Raw genomic sequence first — 15,454 nt, 5'->3', positions numbered from 1 at the left:
AAGGGAGTCAAGAGATGAAGGGTCAATGAAAACATAAACTTGATGAATAACAAAAAAAAAAAAATCATTGTGGAATGAACTCCAGCCGATAGCAGCAAAATCTTAAATCATTATGCTTTACTATATCTGATACACATGAGGTATATTCAGAGCTACCCAGATCAAGAAGTCAAGCAGGGATGACATTATGAGCCATTAAACCATACAGCTAACATGGAAGAGGTGAATCAAATGACATACAGAAGAAACCAAAAAAAAAAGGGGAAAGTAATCAGTCGATCAACACGAGGATCTAGGTTAAACCAAGCAAACAATCAAACGTAAATGCTGGAACTAAGTTACAGAAATTATGATAATGTAAAATGATGATTGCTTGCAACAAAGTATATCAGATGTTTCAAACATACGCACAATGAGCAATCTGCAGAATCCCTTTAAAATTCTTACTATGAGCTGGACATTAGGAATGGAACTTGCTTCCAGCACATGGAGCCGTTATCGTTGATATATAATGAAATACCTCATAGTCCCCCTTTATAGTTTCTTCATAATTACCCACCAGATTCTCCGGTGAGTATACATCTTTGTTCAGTTACACCTTGGTTAAGGAGAGCCAATGAAGAAGATATCCTCCACTTCATGAAAAGGTGTCATAAGACCATCATCCATTCCCCTGACTCTGAAATATCGATCGGAGGCAAACTAGAAGAAATTCTGAGATCTGAAAGGTGCGTACCCCTCTTTTCTTTTTTTTTAGATGGGAATCAAGTGATTTCCAAACTATGTGACCGAAACAAGAGACTACCTATTTACAGGCTTTTGAAAGCATGTTAACGGCAAAACGAGCTCCAGGAGCAACAACACACAATGTTAAATATGAAGTAACTCATAGGAAGATACAGAAAATGTAAATGATGACAGGGAAATAGTAACTGTAATCATGGAGTGCGTCTCTTTTGCATTGAAAGACTCATAAACTAAATCAACAAAACAATTATAAGTAAAAAAAAAAAGGGCAAAACGAGTGTTGGAATCGTGAATATTCCATTAATATTGCCATAGGTAAACCGATTCTGCTATAGGCAGATCGGCATTACGATAAGGGCTTACTTATCACGTGATAAAGAACAACTTCGGATTTCATAATACACAAAAGAGAAAAGGGGAATTCGCTTACTGTGAATTCGAGGAAGGATTCTCTTCTTGATTTCCTGCTGAACAAAATTCCTTGATTCGACTGAGATAGAGGTAGAAGAGATGAGTTTTCTGTGTACAACCGCAACAGATGATGGATTGATCGATGAGAAGAAAACTTGATAAGAGGATAGGAAATGGATATCGACCCTTGATTATCAGAAAAACTCCATGCGTCGGAGTGGAGTATGGATGATCGGCACCAGAGAAGGAAAATGAATGGTAAATGGATTCTTGCCGAGGAAACTTGGTCGATAATGGGGATGAAGAGATGCCTATAAAAAAAAGAATGGGTGCCAGAGGAGAAATTTTGCTGTGCCAAAATCCATCCTCCGAGAAGCGGTGGAGGCCTTCTCTTAAAGGAGTAGTGGAAGGTTCGAGTAGAAAAACTCGTTGGAGATGGAAGGTGAAGAATGGGCAGGCTGTTTCAGATCGGACGGTGATGAGAGAAGAAGAGGGAAGCGCGGGAGGAGTTTGTTGTGGATTTTCTCTCTTTCCAAAAAGAAGACTCCTTTTAAGAAATTTTTTGTAAAATGGTTTTTCAAATGAGGTTTTTAGCAAAAGACAACTTTGCAAAGCTTGAAATCATTTGTTTTTCTTATAATTTTTCCAAATTTTTGCTTTTTCATGTTATTTTTCTATTTTTTGTATTTTTAGAATAAAATCCTAAAGTTTTACGAGAAATCAAGGGTTAAAAACTATTTTTTTTTGTGTTTTTGCGAAAATATTTACAAAAAGGAATTTTTCTGAGAATTTTAAAAATCTATTTTGAGAAAATTTCCTCAGAAATGGGTTTTGATCCGGATTTGGAGGAAATATGGATTTAAAGTGCTGGATTCGGATCCGGAGTTGATTTTGAATATATCAATATGAATTTTAATTCAGAGAATCTGAAGAAATGACTTGATTTTCTCAGAAAACGGGGTTAGGGGCAAAATGGTCATTTTTACAAAATTTTGAAAAATTTGGGGTGTTCACAGATGTGTTAGTCAAGGTCGAGGACTTCTACTTTCCTATTGATTTTCTTATTCTGGACATGGAGGGCACTGATGTCACTCACCAGATCCCCATTATTCTGGTCAGACCATTCTTGGCCAATGCTCATGCTCATATCGATTGTCATACTGAGGAGATGAAAGTTTCTTTTGGCAACAAGCATTTACTGTTACATATCTTTGATGTTGCCAAGAGAATGACAGAACATGATGATTGTTTTTAGGTGACAGCCGCCACAGGGAAGCAATCCGAGCCACAGTTGGATGCATGTCATGCTAGTCATTCGGTTTATAACTCACCATCATTTGAGACTAGTCTCCACGTGGAGATAAAGCTCCTTCATCCCAAGTTTCAGAGTCATCGTAGGATACATAGGAGTAGAGTTGGAAGACACATAGTGTGTAGTGTCATAGATGACACTATTTTTCTTAGAACCTCTGATTGAGCATGACTTCATGTCCATTGATCTCACGGACGATGAAGGGTCACCAGAGATTTGTCTGGCTGTAACATAAAACTTAACGCTTTATGGAAGGCAGCCCATATTTGCGATGTACTATTAGTAGTTTCATGTTTTTAGTTAGTTTTCTTCTTTCGTGAGCATGAATGATAAAGCATGTATGCATTGCATTTTTGTATATTTTTATGAGTTACATAACAGGCAGACATGTGGAACCTATGCATAGCCATTCACATGCCATAATAGATAAAGTTCCACAACGTGGATTAGGTGACTTCTACCCCTTTCTCCTAGTTATTTTTGTTCTCATATGTATTCATTCAGTTTCATGCAAGCATGGTGGAGTGCCACTGAGGACAATGTCATTCAAGCATGGGGGGGAGTGTAGTTTGCACACCCAAACTTTTTTTGTCTTGGTACTTGCACTTTTTATGACAACTCATAAACATTGGGCTTTTAAGGAATGTGTTTGATATTATATAAATGCTTTACATAATCTAATGTTTTTAGAGAATTTTTAAGCCCCACGATTTTTTTCCTAACACTGATTTAGAAAAATGTGGTTGTTTATGTAGATTTCAAAGAAATAGCGATAGATGCATGTTAGAGTTTATTTTGAATCATAAGTATGAGTATGCATGGTTTTATTTTAAAAAAACTAAGCAAATGAATAATATTAAAAATAAGAGCTCAAAAAGTGAAAATGAGCATATGTTTAGTTGTTTGATATCTTCGTATTCCCTAGTAGCTGGGCTCAGACACAAGTTGAAGTATTTGATTTCTATGTTGAAAAGGATAATGAGGGAAGTCACTTCTATGTCTAGTTGATATCTGTGACATATTTTATTCAAGCAAGTAGAGCCTGAGGGGTGTTTACACCTGGTGTCCTAAAGCCATCTGGTTTGAGTGCCATTGACCCAAAAGCCCATTACATGGACTTTATAGAGAGCCTAATAGATGTTGACATTGCACATGATAGAGAGGCAGACTATACATAAACTATGAAAATAGAAGGTCTAGTGACTTGAGCAATTAAGTATGAGGGATACTTAGTATCTGGTGCCCTAAGGTCGTCTGATCTGGGAGTCACTGACTCAAAGCTTGTTACGTGGGTTATAAAAACTGGAAATTTGATATAGTGCTCAACAAAAGAAAGAAAAAATATGAAAATTTGAAAATCAAGAAAAAGAAAAAAGAAATGAGCATAAAAGAGAAAAGATCATTGTTTTGAAGCAAATATTGAGAAAACCTGTGCAGAAAACATATGAGGGATGATAAGTAAATAATGACATATACATATTTAATTTTTTTAGAATAAAACATAAATTATTATGCTATTTAGAAAAGTAAAAGAAAAGATTTTATTCTGTGGTGGCCTGTAAAAGACTCTAATTATGTTTTGATAATGTAATGGTATGAAATGTTTATTAAAACAAACTTCTTAACTGCCTAATGGTTTTTGAAGTCAAATTTTTATGCATACATGATTGAGATGTTTGTGGGTAGCATCACTGCAAACCCTCACGAGGCCTTACTCATCTACTTGGGGTAACTCAGGGGTTGAAAGAGCTTGTTGCATACGCTAAATGTAACCGTGATTCCTACGAAAGTGAGTTAGGTTTGTTTTGATTAGTTTAGTATTTGTGCTTTTTGCTTCAGTTTGCTCAAGGACTAGCAAACAATAAGCATGAAGGTATTTGATCATGCATAATATTTGCATTTTATTTATCTTTATTTATGCATGATCCATGATAAAATCACATTAAAAACCCATCTTTCTCGTTGTTTTCGAGAATTCACTTCGAGATTAAATTTCCCAAAAAAATCACATTTTCTGGTTTGGCCCTACATTTTTTGGTATTTTTATTAGTTTTAGAATTTCCTTAATTATAGTTTAGTTAGATTAGGACTTAATTATTTTGAATTAGTTTTAAAAAAAATATCTCTTTGAAAAACAAGTTTCAAGAAGCGACCTGTTTTGGAAATTGAGAAAAATTATCAGACTCTTTTTGAAATTTTGAATTCTAACCTAATTAGAGATTATAAATAGTATGCTTTCAGCTGAAGAAAATGGTTTTTTTTCAGCAGCCTTAAGCCCTCCTCTCTCTTTCCCCATCTCTTCTCTTCTTCTTACTCCCTTCGTTTCTCTCCTTGCTGATTTCTCTGCCTCTTCTTCTTCTTCTTCTTCTTCTTCTTCTTCTTCTTCTTCTTCTTCTTCCTCCTCCTATTCTTCTTGCTTCTAGACCTTCTCATCATCAGCAATACAGTCTTTTCATCAGGGAGGTACTTGCTCATAGCTGGGATTAGCCATCTTTTCTTCTCATCCACTCCGTCGGAAGCGGATCGTTAGGTTTGCTTCTTTCTTCCCCATTTCATCGTATATCTAGTTTTGCATCACATAAAACATATCATCACATGTAGTTTTATTAGATCATTGCATCATCTAGATGTTAATATAGTTTAGTTCATGTTTTACATCTAAAAAAATAAAAAGAAAAGAAAAATATATTTCATTTTGATAGTTTAGCCATTTTCTAGATTTAATCATTGAAAAATCTTGATTTAGGTAGATTGTTAGTTTTAATATAGGTTTTATATTTTGTTTTCTTGATTTGTGATTAGTTTTAATATAGGTTTTATATTTTGTTTTTTTGATTTGTGATTAGTTTTAGATTAGATTTAGTTTAGAAATGGTTGCAGCACATTTTATTTATTTATTCGGTGTTTTGTTTCGTGTTTAGATCACGTAAATAAATTTCTTTTATTAGCCGATTAGTTTTTATCATTTTTCTGAAATTCGGTCAAGTAGTTTGTTGCTTATTTTCAATACCAGGTTAGTTTAGCTATTGTTAACCCATGTTCTAGATGTTTTAGTTTGTTAGTTTACTTGTTTTAGTTTTTTTGTTTACTTAAATAAATTTCTTCAACCAATTCGGTAGTTATAGTTTAGAATTAAATTTTTTTTACACCGTGATTAGTCGTAGATTGCTATAGTGATAGATGAGCTTACGAGATCAATTCAAGAAAATATGCCGTGGTGTATGTTGTTTGTTGATGATATTGTTTTGATTGATGAGTCTAGAGCTAGGGTTAATGCTAAGTTAGAATTATGGAGACAGACATTGGAAGCAAGAGGTTTTAAGTTGAGTAAGAGTAAGACAAAATATATGGAATGTCGGTTTAGTAAGCAACGAAGTAGTGATGGGAGTGTAGTGAAACTTGGTGAGCAAGAAATATCGGTGGATGATTGTTTCAAATATTTTGGATCTATCATTCAAAAGTATGGAGAAATTGATGGAGATGTAAATCATAGGATAAAGGTTGGGTGGATGAAATGGAAAAGTGCAACTGGAGTGTTGTGCGATCGTAGAATGCCATTGCGGTTGAAGGGAAAGTTTTATAAGACGACTATTAGGCCCGCTTTACTATATGATACAGAATGTTGGGCTGCCAAGAGACATCATATTAAAAAAATGAGTGTAGCTGAGATGCGTATGCTTAGATGGATGTGTGGAAATACAATAAAAGATAAGATTCAAAATGAGGAGATACGTAAGAAGGTAGGTGTTGCACCCATTGAAAATAAGATGAGAGAGAATCGTTTACGGTGGTTTGGACATATTCGGCGAAGGCCTAATGATGCTTCAGTTAGAAGGATGGAGAAATGGGAAAATATATTTGTTAAAAGAGGTCGGGGTAGGCCTAGGAAGACTTGGATGGAAATGATAGGAAAGGATATGAATGCTTTGAACCTCACCGAGGACATGGCATTGGATAGAAATGATTGGAGGAGAAGGATTCATGTGGAAGACCCAGAATGATTTTATTTTTTGGTTCATATCGCCGATCCCAATTGTTTTGGGATGAAGGCGTAGTTGTTGTTGTTGTGATTAGTCATAGATTACTTGCAGCCTTTAAGTCATTAGCCGTCAGCAACATTTTTGTTTTTTTAGTTTCTTTGCAGCAACATTTCTTTAGTTGTTTTGAATCAACATTTTTTTTATTTTACTAGTCATTTTTTTTAGTAGCCGAGGTCATTAGACGTTCCTTTTTTTGTGCCTTATTAGTTAAGCCCATCAGTCATGTATCCCATAAGGTATTTCAATTAACATAGTGTATTTCCTTAGGTTATTTCACTACTGCAATCGTTGATTTCATTTAATTTTTTTAGTTCTTATCTCATTAGTGGTTACTTTATTAGTTTACCTCATTAGTTATTTACCTTAGACAATCTTTGTGTTGCATATAATTTGTAGAGTATTGCATTAGATTTTCATGGGTGATAGGGTAGTTCATGCTAATTAGTTATTGCTAGTTTTGCTATGATTCACGTCATTTTTGTTTGTTTATTTAATAAGATTGGTAACAGTTAGGTTAATTCCTATTCATTAGAGTTAATTAAAATCCCAGCCGAGTCAATGCTTTTGATTGTTAACAGATTTTTTTTGTGATAGTTTAGGTTATTTGTTGCTATACATTGGTTAGTTTTATTAGTTTAATTTGTGTTTTAACAATTCGTATATCATCCTTCGTTATGTGTCATTCGGTAGTTAGTTAGTTGTTTTAATCTTGCATAAAGTCTACTAACTAGATTTAATTGATTCGGGTTAGCCGATTAACATAGTTTATTAGTTAATTTTCCTGATTTAGTTCTTGTTAATTTTTATTAATTTGTTGATATTAGAATAATTTAATTAGTTAAGTAGTTTGCCATGTTCAGTTGAATGCTTTCTTGATCTTTAGAGTTAATTAGGTTCTTGATTTATTGAATTAGTTAATCATAGTTTGTTAGGAATTAGTTTTTTGATTAGTTAGTCAGGTTGTTTTGCTATTTTGTCATTTAGTGTTAGTTATATTAGTTTGTTCATAGTTAGTGCTTGTTAATTGTTTGTTTTAGTTAGTTTAATTCTTGTTCTTGCTGAATTTTGTCATTAGCTAATCAATTATTGTTTACTTCTATTCGTACTGCTTTACTTCGCGTTGTTTGTTTTTGCAAAGAGGCATTTGGATGTGCGGTGAGCCCCTTTTTGTACCCCCGAAGTGCCCTCTAAGGTCCCTCCAGGCCCTCAAAAAGTGCCCTCAGGAAGCCCTTTAGCAAACCATGCAAAAGTGTTCAACCTAGTTAACCAAAGCTAAAAGGGGAGGGACAAGAAGACTCAAAGCACTGAAGCCTTTTTTCTTTTTAGATTAGGATTTCATTTATTTTATTTATTAATTGGGTCTGTAATAAAACTATTTATTTATTTGTTTAAGCCCTTTGCAGGGGAAACACCTTAGTTATTTATTTAATTAATTGAATTTTCTTTTTTTTTTGCAATAAAGAGTAGTTTAGATTGTGTGCTTGAATACAAAGTATTTCCCATCCCCTAAGTTCGACCTAGACTCCACCACTTGTGCAAGCTAGTTTTTATATTTTTGATGTTTGGCTTTCACTTGATTTTAATTAAAATTATTATTTTAAAAAGCATTTTCCAAAACTCACACCAATACGCATGAAAATTTTTAATTTATTTTGATGTTTGCATAAGTATGACCGTGTGCATGTTTGGGAGTTTATGTATAAAATTGATCATGATAATATGTATTGCAAGTATTTGTTTGCATGCGTATGCAATTGGTTTTATGTGTATTCATCTTGTGTAATTTAATGTTCATTGTGGACATGTTGTGAAGCAAGTTTGTTGCATGTTCATTGAAATTTTACAAAAAGATGCATAAATCACTTTGAGATGCTTTTGTGGTCAGATGTGAACCATGACGATCGTGTGGACTAGGAGCAAGTGTTGCTTCAATGTTGTTGATTTTAATTTATGCATTACAAAATTTATTTATGAAAATTATTGATTTTTCAAAATTAATTGCATTGTTATATTGTGTGGGTCAGGGCCCAAGATGGGTTTTGAATGTTGATTTGCAAAACGGTTCTTGTGTGAAGAACTTGAATTTGTTTAAAAGGTAAAAGAGACCAAATAGTGTAATTAATATCTTCCTTGATATCACTTACATAGTGTGAGGATCTTGAATAGTGGTTTTGAAGAATCTGTGAGGATACTAAAACTTCATATGCGATTGTGCCCCTGAACTTGATATGATGGTTTACCTCCTGACCACGGTTTTAGAGAGATTCAGTCATTTTTCCTATGGGTGATCTTATTGACTCAGCTATAGTTATTGGTATACCAACAATATGGTGTCAATGGATGATGATTTTCTTGATGTTTCAACATTAGATGTTGTTTTCTAATGTTCTGATGGATGGTGTTGATTCCTGATATCAGTCGAGCAACAAGTGTTGAACCCAGTAATAAAATACAAATTGTGTGTTAAGCTACAATTGATAACCTAACTTGGACTTCGTGAACTTGTGCCCGATTTGAGTATTCGTGGGTTTAAGGAAAAGTTAAAACTAAAATTATGTGCATTTAATTGAGACATGCATACAAAAGCAACTCTGATAAATATCTTAATAAGTTATCCATGCATGTGCATTGAATCATGCATATTTATTATTCTGCATTTGTTTATGCAGTCATGCTTATTCTGTTTTGCATGATATGTATTGTTGTATGATATTTGTTTAAATATTCGAATGATAAGTTGATTATGAAAATTATTGTTGTGATATTCCTCTAAAATTATGCATGGATTTGGTTTATGCTATTTCATTACTGTTTAAATTTTTAGAGGAATTCATACAAAGGACTTTGGTTTTTACCCATTTTCATAATTGTTTTATATGATCGGGTACACAGTGATGAGATGACTTGCTATATGGAGATTGTGAGCCTTGCGTGACATGTTCTGGGTTCTTGATAGAGTGGCTCCTTGTTCAAATAATTTTATTATTTTTGCTTATTTGACATTATTTTATTGATTCATAAAGTTGATTATCCTTAGTTGATTCAATGCACTATCTGTTGTAGTTTGGTATATATTAAATCTCTGAGACCTCGAATCCTTGGGTTTATTTCCGCAATTGTTTAAAAAAAATCCACTTTTTATGAGGACAAGTTGGGGTCGTTACATGCCAAGACTGCAATCAAATGCCAAACATGATTTGAATTGAATTCAAACCTTGCACCAGGTACCCACTCCAACGACGATAGTTTGCTCGAGGACCTTGGTTCCCATTTACACGAATTTTCACTTAAATGATATTTAGAGCAGAAGAAAAAAGCAATTTCTCCTTTGTCGATACATAAAGACCACCACCACTTAGATATAAGGGATACATTCTATTGACATAGGCAACGAATACCCAAGCCCCCACGAGACATGGTGTTCGTATAAACAACCACCAAACAAGTGCAGAGCGATGGGCATTGTCAATAGAACTCTACAAATAGGATTTCAAATGTTTTTCAATTTGGTTCTGAATTTTGGCTGGCATATAGAATGTGGACATGAAGTAGGTTGGGATAGAGGACAACATTGATTTAATTAGTGTCACCTTACCAGCACTCCAGAGGTGCTTTGCTCGCCATGTTTGTAATCTACAATCAATTTTATCCAAGATTAGACACTAAACGAGTTTAAGCAAGCACACACAACCCAATAGTTTATGTGGTTGGACTTAGGATGAGTCTACATCCATGGCCCAACGATTTTCTCTCTCTATCTCTCTTTACCTTTTTCAAAGATGAAATGTTTCCTTATATATAATTGTTTTAAGTTACATACTTTTAGGGAACCCAGAGTCCCATTACAATTCAACTTTGATTTTATCACATCCACGTTAAGAGTTCTAACACAAGTGACATTTTCTCCATCTTGAGGCTGCTTCATTTGATATCTCAATAAGAGTTGTCGCATTTAGAGCCTTTTCATTTAGTGACATCTTGCCCTGCTGGGATTTTCTTCTCATTAGCCTTATCACAAGGTTTGGTAACTATCCCATTTTTAATAGGACTCTTCACATTTGAGCTTTATGGATCACTATCTTGATCATAATCTATATATTTTTTAACAACCACCCTCAAGCTCAATGGCCTAAGGGAGTTGAGCTTCTCTCTAAGTAGGATGGACCTGAATCTAGCATGAGAGTGGAGTCCCACGGGACACGAAGATCCTTTAGGAGATACGTGAGCCAGAGCACCTCGACAACTGTGTTGGACAAAGACCTATATTCAGCTTTTGTACTAGAGCGGGACACAATGCTTTGCTTACGGGCAAACCATGAGACCAAAGAGTTACCAAGGAACACGACAAACTCACCAGTCAACTTTCGATCATCTATATTATCAGCCCAGTCTGCATCTGAATATGTGTGGATCTGAAAGTTACTCCTCTTAGGAATGAGAAGACTATAGTTGATAGTGTGCTTGACATAACACAGAATGTTGTCCAATAAATAGTGATAGGGTTATGCATAAACTGACAAACCTTATTAACTATAAAGGCAAGATCTGGTCTAATTAGAGTAAGGTACTAGAGGGTGTCGGCCACCTGATGATGTTGTGTAGGATCTGGTAGAGTGTCTCCTTTATGGATGGATAACCGAGTAGAGGTGTCCATAGGGATGTGAACAAGTTTGGCGCCAGATATGTTAGTTTGTTTCAGTAGGTCCAACATGTACTTTTGTTGGGACAAGAACAACCCACCAGGGTGAAACTTGGCTTCAATGCATAAGAAATAGTAGCTAGTTGATCAATAATGCGAGCAACATAATTTAATAAAAGTGTAGGAGTCTATAGGTGGGCCATCCCATCCTATGTGGCACTCCTTTTCAACTTTAAAAAGTTAAAATGAAAATTTAGCTTTAAAATCAATGATATTTTGAAACTTACCAAAAACCAAAACAAGGCATTAAAAGTCAAAACTTACCTCTTCAAATAGTAGCCTCCTAAGGGGAGAGGGGCATCCCCTCCTAGATGGTTCTAGGATGGGGATGGCTGGAATAAGGAAAAGAAATAGAAAGGGCATGGGAAAAGAAAAGAAAGAAAGAAAGAAAAAAGGAAAAAAACTTCTTGACTATTCAAACTTGCTTGCCAAGCAAGCAAGTTTGAAAGTGGGAAATGGAAAGGTTGGACCATAGGGGTCAACCAGCCCATCTTCCCTTTTAATTCACATGGTATACCATATATTATATGACCCATATACATATATTATATATATACCTTAATCTAAGTAAAATATCAATACAAAAGAAAATAAAAGAGAGGAAAGGAAGTAGACAAAAATTTGAGAAAAGGAAAGAGAGCTTGAGAGAGATCAGGGGCTGAGATTAACCCAGCCCTTGACCTCCCCCCCTAATGACTATAAAGCCATAGGAGGGGCTCCCCCCCCCCCCCCCGCACCCCCACCCCCGCTATTTGCACATTTTGAGATTTTTTCTTTCTTGCTCTCCCTTTTTCCTTTTGCTTCCTTGATTTCCCTCCTTCCTCCCCTTTTTTCCCTACATCCTCCTTGTGCTTCTCCTCTTAACTCAATTAAGAGGGATTCTACGTGCATGTGTGGAGCGTAAGGAGTTTGTTGGCATGGTCACTATACATAGTGGGCGGCCAGTTCGTGTACAAAGTTCAATTTCACAAGCTTAAGAGGTGTTTTCGCAAAAGAGGTAGGGAGTTCTATTCTCTACACGTAAATCAGAATTAGTAGGCACGAGTCCTTCTGATTTTTTATAAGAACGAACCCTATACCATGCCCTCTCATATGTGGGTTTGGCCTAGGATTTGTCGAAATATAAAATAGAGAGAGTTTTAAAAAGAAAACCCCCTCTCAAAACCGATTTCTTCAAAATGGGGTTTTGGAATCCAATTCAAACTATTGTTAAAAAGAAGATTTTTGTAAAAAAACATGTATGGTAAATGAATGTGATCGGGAAATAATACGCCAAGTTTTTGTCCTGTTTGAATTTTCGCTGCAGTTTTTATAAAACCGTTTCAAAAAAAAAATCTTGATTTTTGGGATACAAAATTTGCGGTGTTACAAAAGAGATAGCAATAGTATGAACAATATGAACCATTGGTGGTTCTACCACATGACCAAATATTTCAAAATAATCAATCCCTTCTTCTTGACTATAGCTTTTAGCAACAAGCCGAGCCTTATGGTTGATTTTAAAAATCCATTTGCACCCGACAATGTTGGTATTCATTTTAGGTGGAACTAGGATCCAGGTTTGGTTTTTAAGGAGAGCATTAAACTCATAAGTCATGGTAGAGCGCCAGTGAGGGTGTTTATGAGCTTGGGTGATACAGGTAGGTTCATGGTCTTGAAGGAACTCGATGAGATAAATGAAAGGGATATGATTCTAGGTAACAAGGTAGGTCTTGGGTTTCAAGGACCTAGTTTGAGACTGGTTAACCATAGCATGGGTATGAAGGGGGAGATTCAGTTGGGCCGCAAGGGGAGACAATGGAGTGACAGGAAGGGCAGGCAAGGGTGGTGGGTCTATAGGAGCTGGACCCATATCCGAATCTAGAGTGGGAGATGTGGGGATCAACAAATCAGGTGGGAGGCTAGCTAGAGGATCATGTGGGAGAGGAATAGGGATAGACACAAGGACATTCAATGACATGGGAGGAGAGACAAACTCAGGTGGGTGTGGTAAGGGTTTAAAAGGAAACTCACTTTTATCAAATTGGATGTTTCTGCTAATGACAACTTTTCTCGTATCAGGTTCAAGATAGAAGTATCCTTTGTGTTGACCACTATAACCCAAGAAAACACACTTTTTGTTGCAAAATTAAAGCTTGTGGTTATTGACTAATCGAAGGCAAGGGTAACATGCACAACAAAAGATCTTAAGAAACTTATAGTCAGGGATGATACAATAGAGGATTTGATAGGTTGACCTGTGTTTAGTAACACTAGATGGCATTATATTGATTAGATAGACAACAATCAAGAAAGCATAATCCCAATATTTTTGTGGTAATCCTACTTGAGTTAAGAGAGTCAAACCAGTCTCAGCTATGTGTCGGTGCTTATGTTCAATACAGTCATTTTGCTCATGTGTGTATGGACAAGTGATTCTGTCGTCAATACGATGCGATTTCAAATAAGAGACAAATATATATTCACCGCCCTAGTCAGTTTGAAGGGTCTTATGCATCGCCCAAATTGGTTTCTTAAGTTTTTGAAAATTTTGAAATATGGGGAAAACATGAGGCTTTTTCTCAATAAGAAATATCCATGTAAATCTTGAAAAAGCATCCACAAAGCTAAGATAATGTGAATATTTTTTAGCACTATGAACTTATGCGGTCTCCAAACATCAGAATAAACTAAATCAAGAGGTCCATCAACCTTATGTGTAGATGGTTCAAAGGAGAGAATGTGACTCTTACCCATTTGACACGCCTCACAAACAGAACTATGATGCTTACTTAAAACAAGCAGATTGTACTTATTTAGAATTTGACTAACAATCTGAAAAGAAGGATGTCTCATCCTTTTATGTCATTGCTCAATAGAAGTATGTTCACCTATGTAGGCGAACACACCATGATCTTCCTTCCAATGTCCATGTTTGGTGATGTCCAAAATTTATAGACCCATCATTTATACCCTGCAGAACTGCTTTTTTCATTTTGTGGTCCTTAACATAACACCGACCATGATAAAATTTAAAGAATACATCATTGTCTTTAGTAAATTTATGAATAGATAAGAGATTTTGAGTAATAGCATAAACATGCATAATATCTCTTATGATAAATTTAGTATCATAAACTACTAAAAATTGAATCACCAATATTTTGTATTTATAAGTGAGAGCCATTACCAATTTTATTGTGATCATTCCCATGATATTTGGACTGCAGTGAGAGGTTGTTCAAGTCTACCGTGACATGGTAGGTAGCATTAGAATCGGCAAACTAGGCTCCATCATCAACATGATTCATCTGGCATTATAAGCTTCTAGACTAAGCAGGTCTTTTTGAAATTTGAATACTTTACACTACAATGCACCGTGGTCTTGTTTTCTACAGGCCTAACATGTGGTACGACATTGAACAACAATGTGTCCATGATTTCCACATGCATGACATATGATCGGATTTGCAGAACCTTTGGAATTGGATCGGTTATACCTATGGTTTTGACCAATCCGATTGGATTGTCATCCTCCTCCTCTCCCTCGTGAGGAATTGAATAAGTTTTAAGTACTACGCAGATCACGATTTCCCAAAACATGACTCTGGTTGGGGGGTTTGTAGGTTAAATTGGCCATGATTGGCTTAGGTTCCTCAAGTTCATGTAGTTGGGTTTCATGAATGAATAACATGCCCAAAAGATTTTCAGGTGTGATAGAATCTTGTTTAGTATTGAACAAGGTTCTCAACGAACCGTACTCGCTCATGGGTTGGCCAGCAATGATATACATAGAGAGATCATCATTAGATATAGGCTTCCCTGCCATAGCCAGTTGATGGGTGATGCTTTTGGCTTTATAAAAATATGTAGTAATATTATCGAATCTCTTTTTCTAACTTTGCAATTGGGATTTCAATTGTTGTTCCAACCACTTAGCAATGCACACTGTCAGACAAAGAGGACAAGATCCAACTCAACAATAGTTGATCCATGTGTTCCCACTTAATTAACTTAGGTTTTTTCTCTGTTTTTTTGCGGGCTTCATCACTACAATATTCATTTGGATGGGGTTTTGAACTATCAACGTACCTCATAAGATTGCAACTTTTAGCAGGAGAATAAATTGTGATTCTCACAAGAGAAAATTGTCCGTAGACAGTTTTACGAACAGAGTGTTGCAGGCTAGTACGTGCAGGGAGCAGAAGGAAGAGATCATTCACCTGTAACGATGGAGCTGTTTTCTACAGCCATAGCAGCACACGT

This window comes from Nuphar pumila, chromosome 17, assembly GCF_984573655.1.
Source record: "Nuphar pumila chromosome 17, dmNupPumi1.hap1.1, whole genome shotgun sequence".
NCBI classification, from domain to species: Eukaryota; Viridiplantae; Streptophyta; class Magnoliopsida; order Nymphaeales; family Nymphaeaceae; genus Nuphar; species Nuphar pumila.
The sequence above is the reverse complement of the archived record's forward strand: the minus strand, read 5'-3'. Positions refer to the sequence as shown.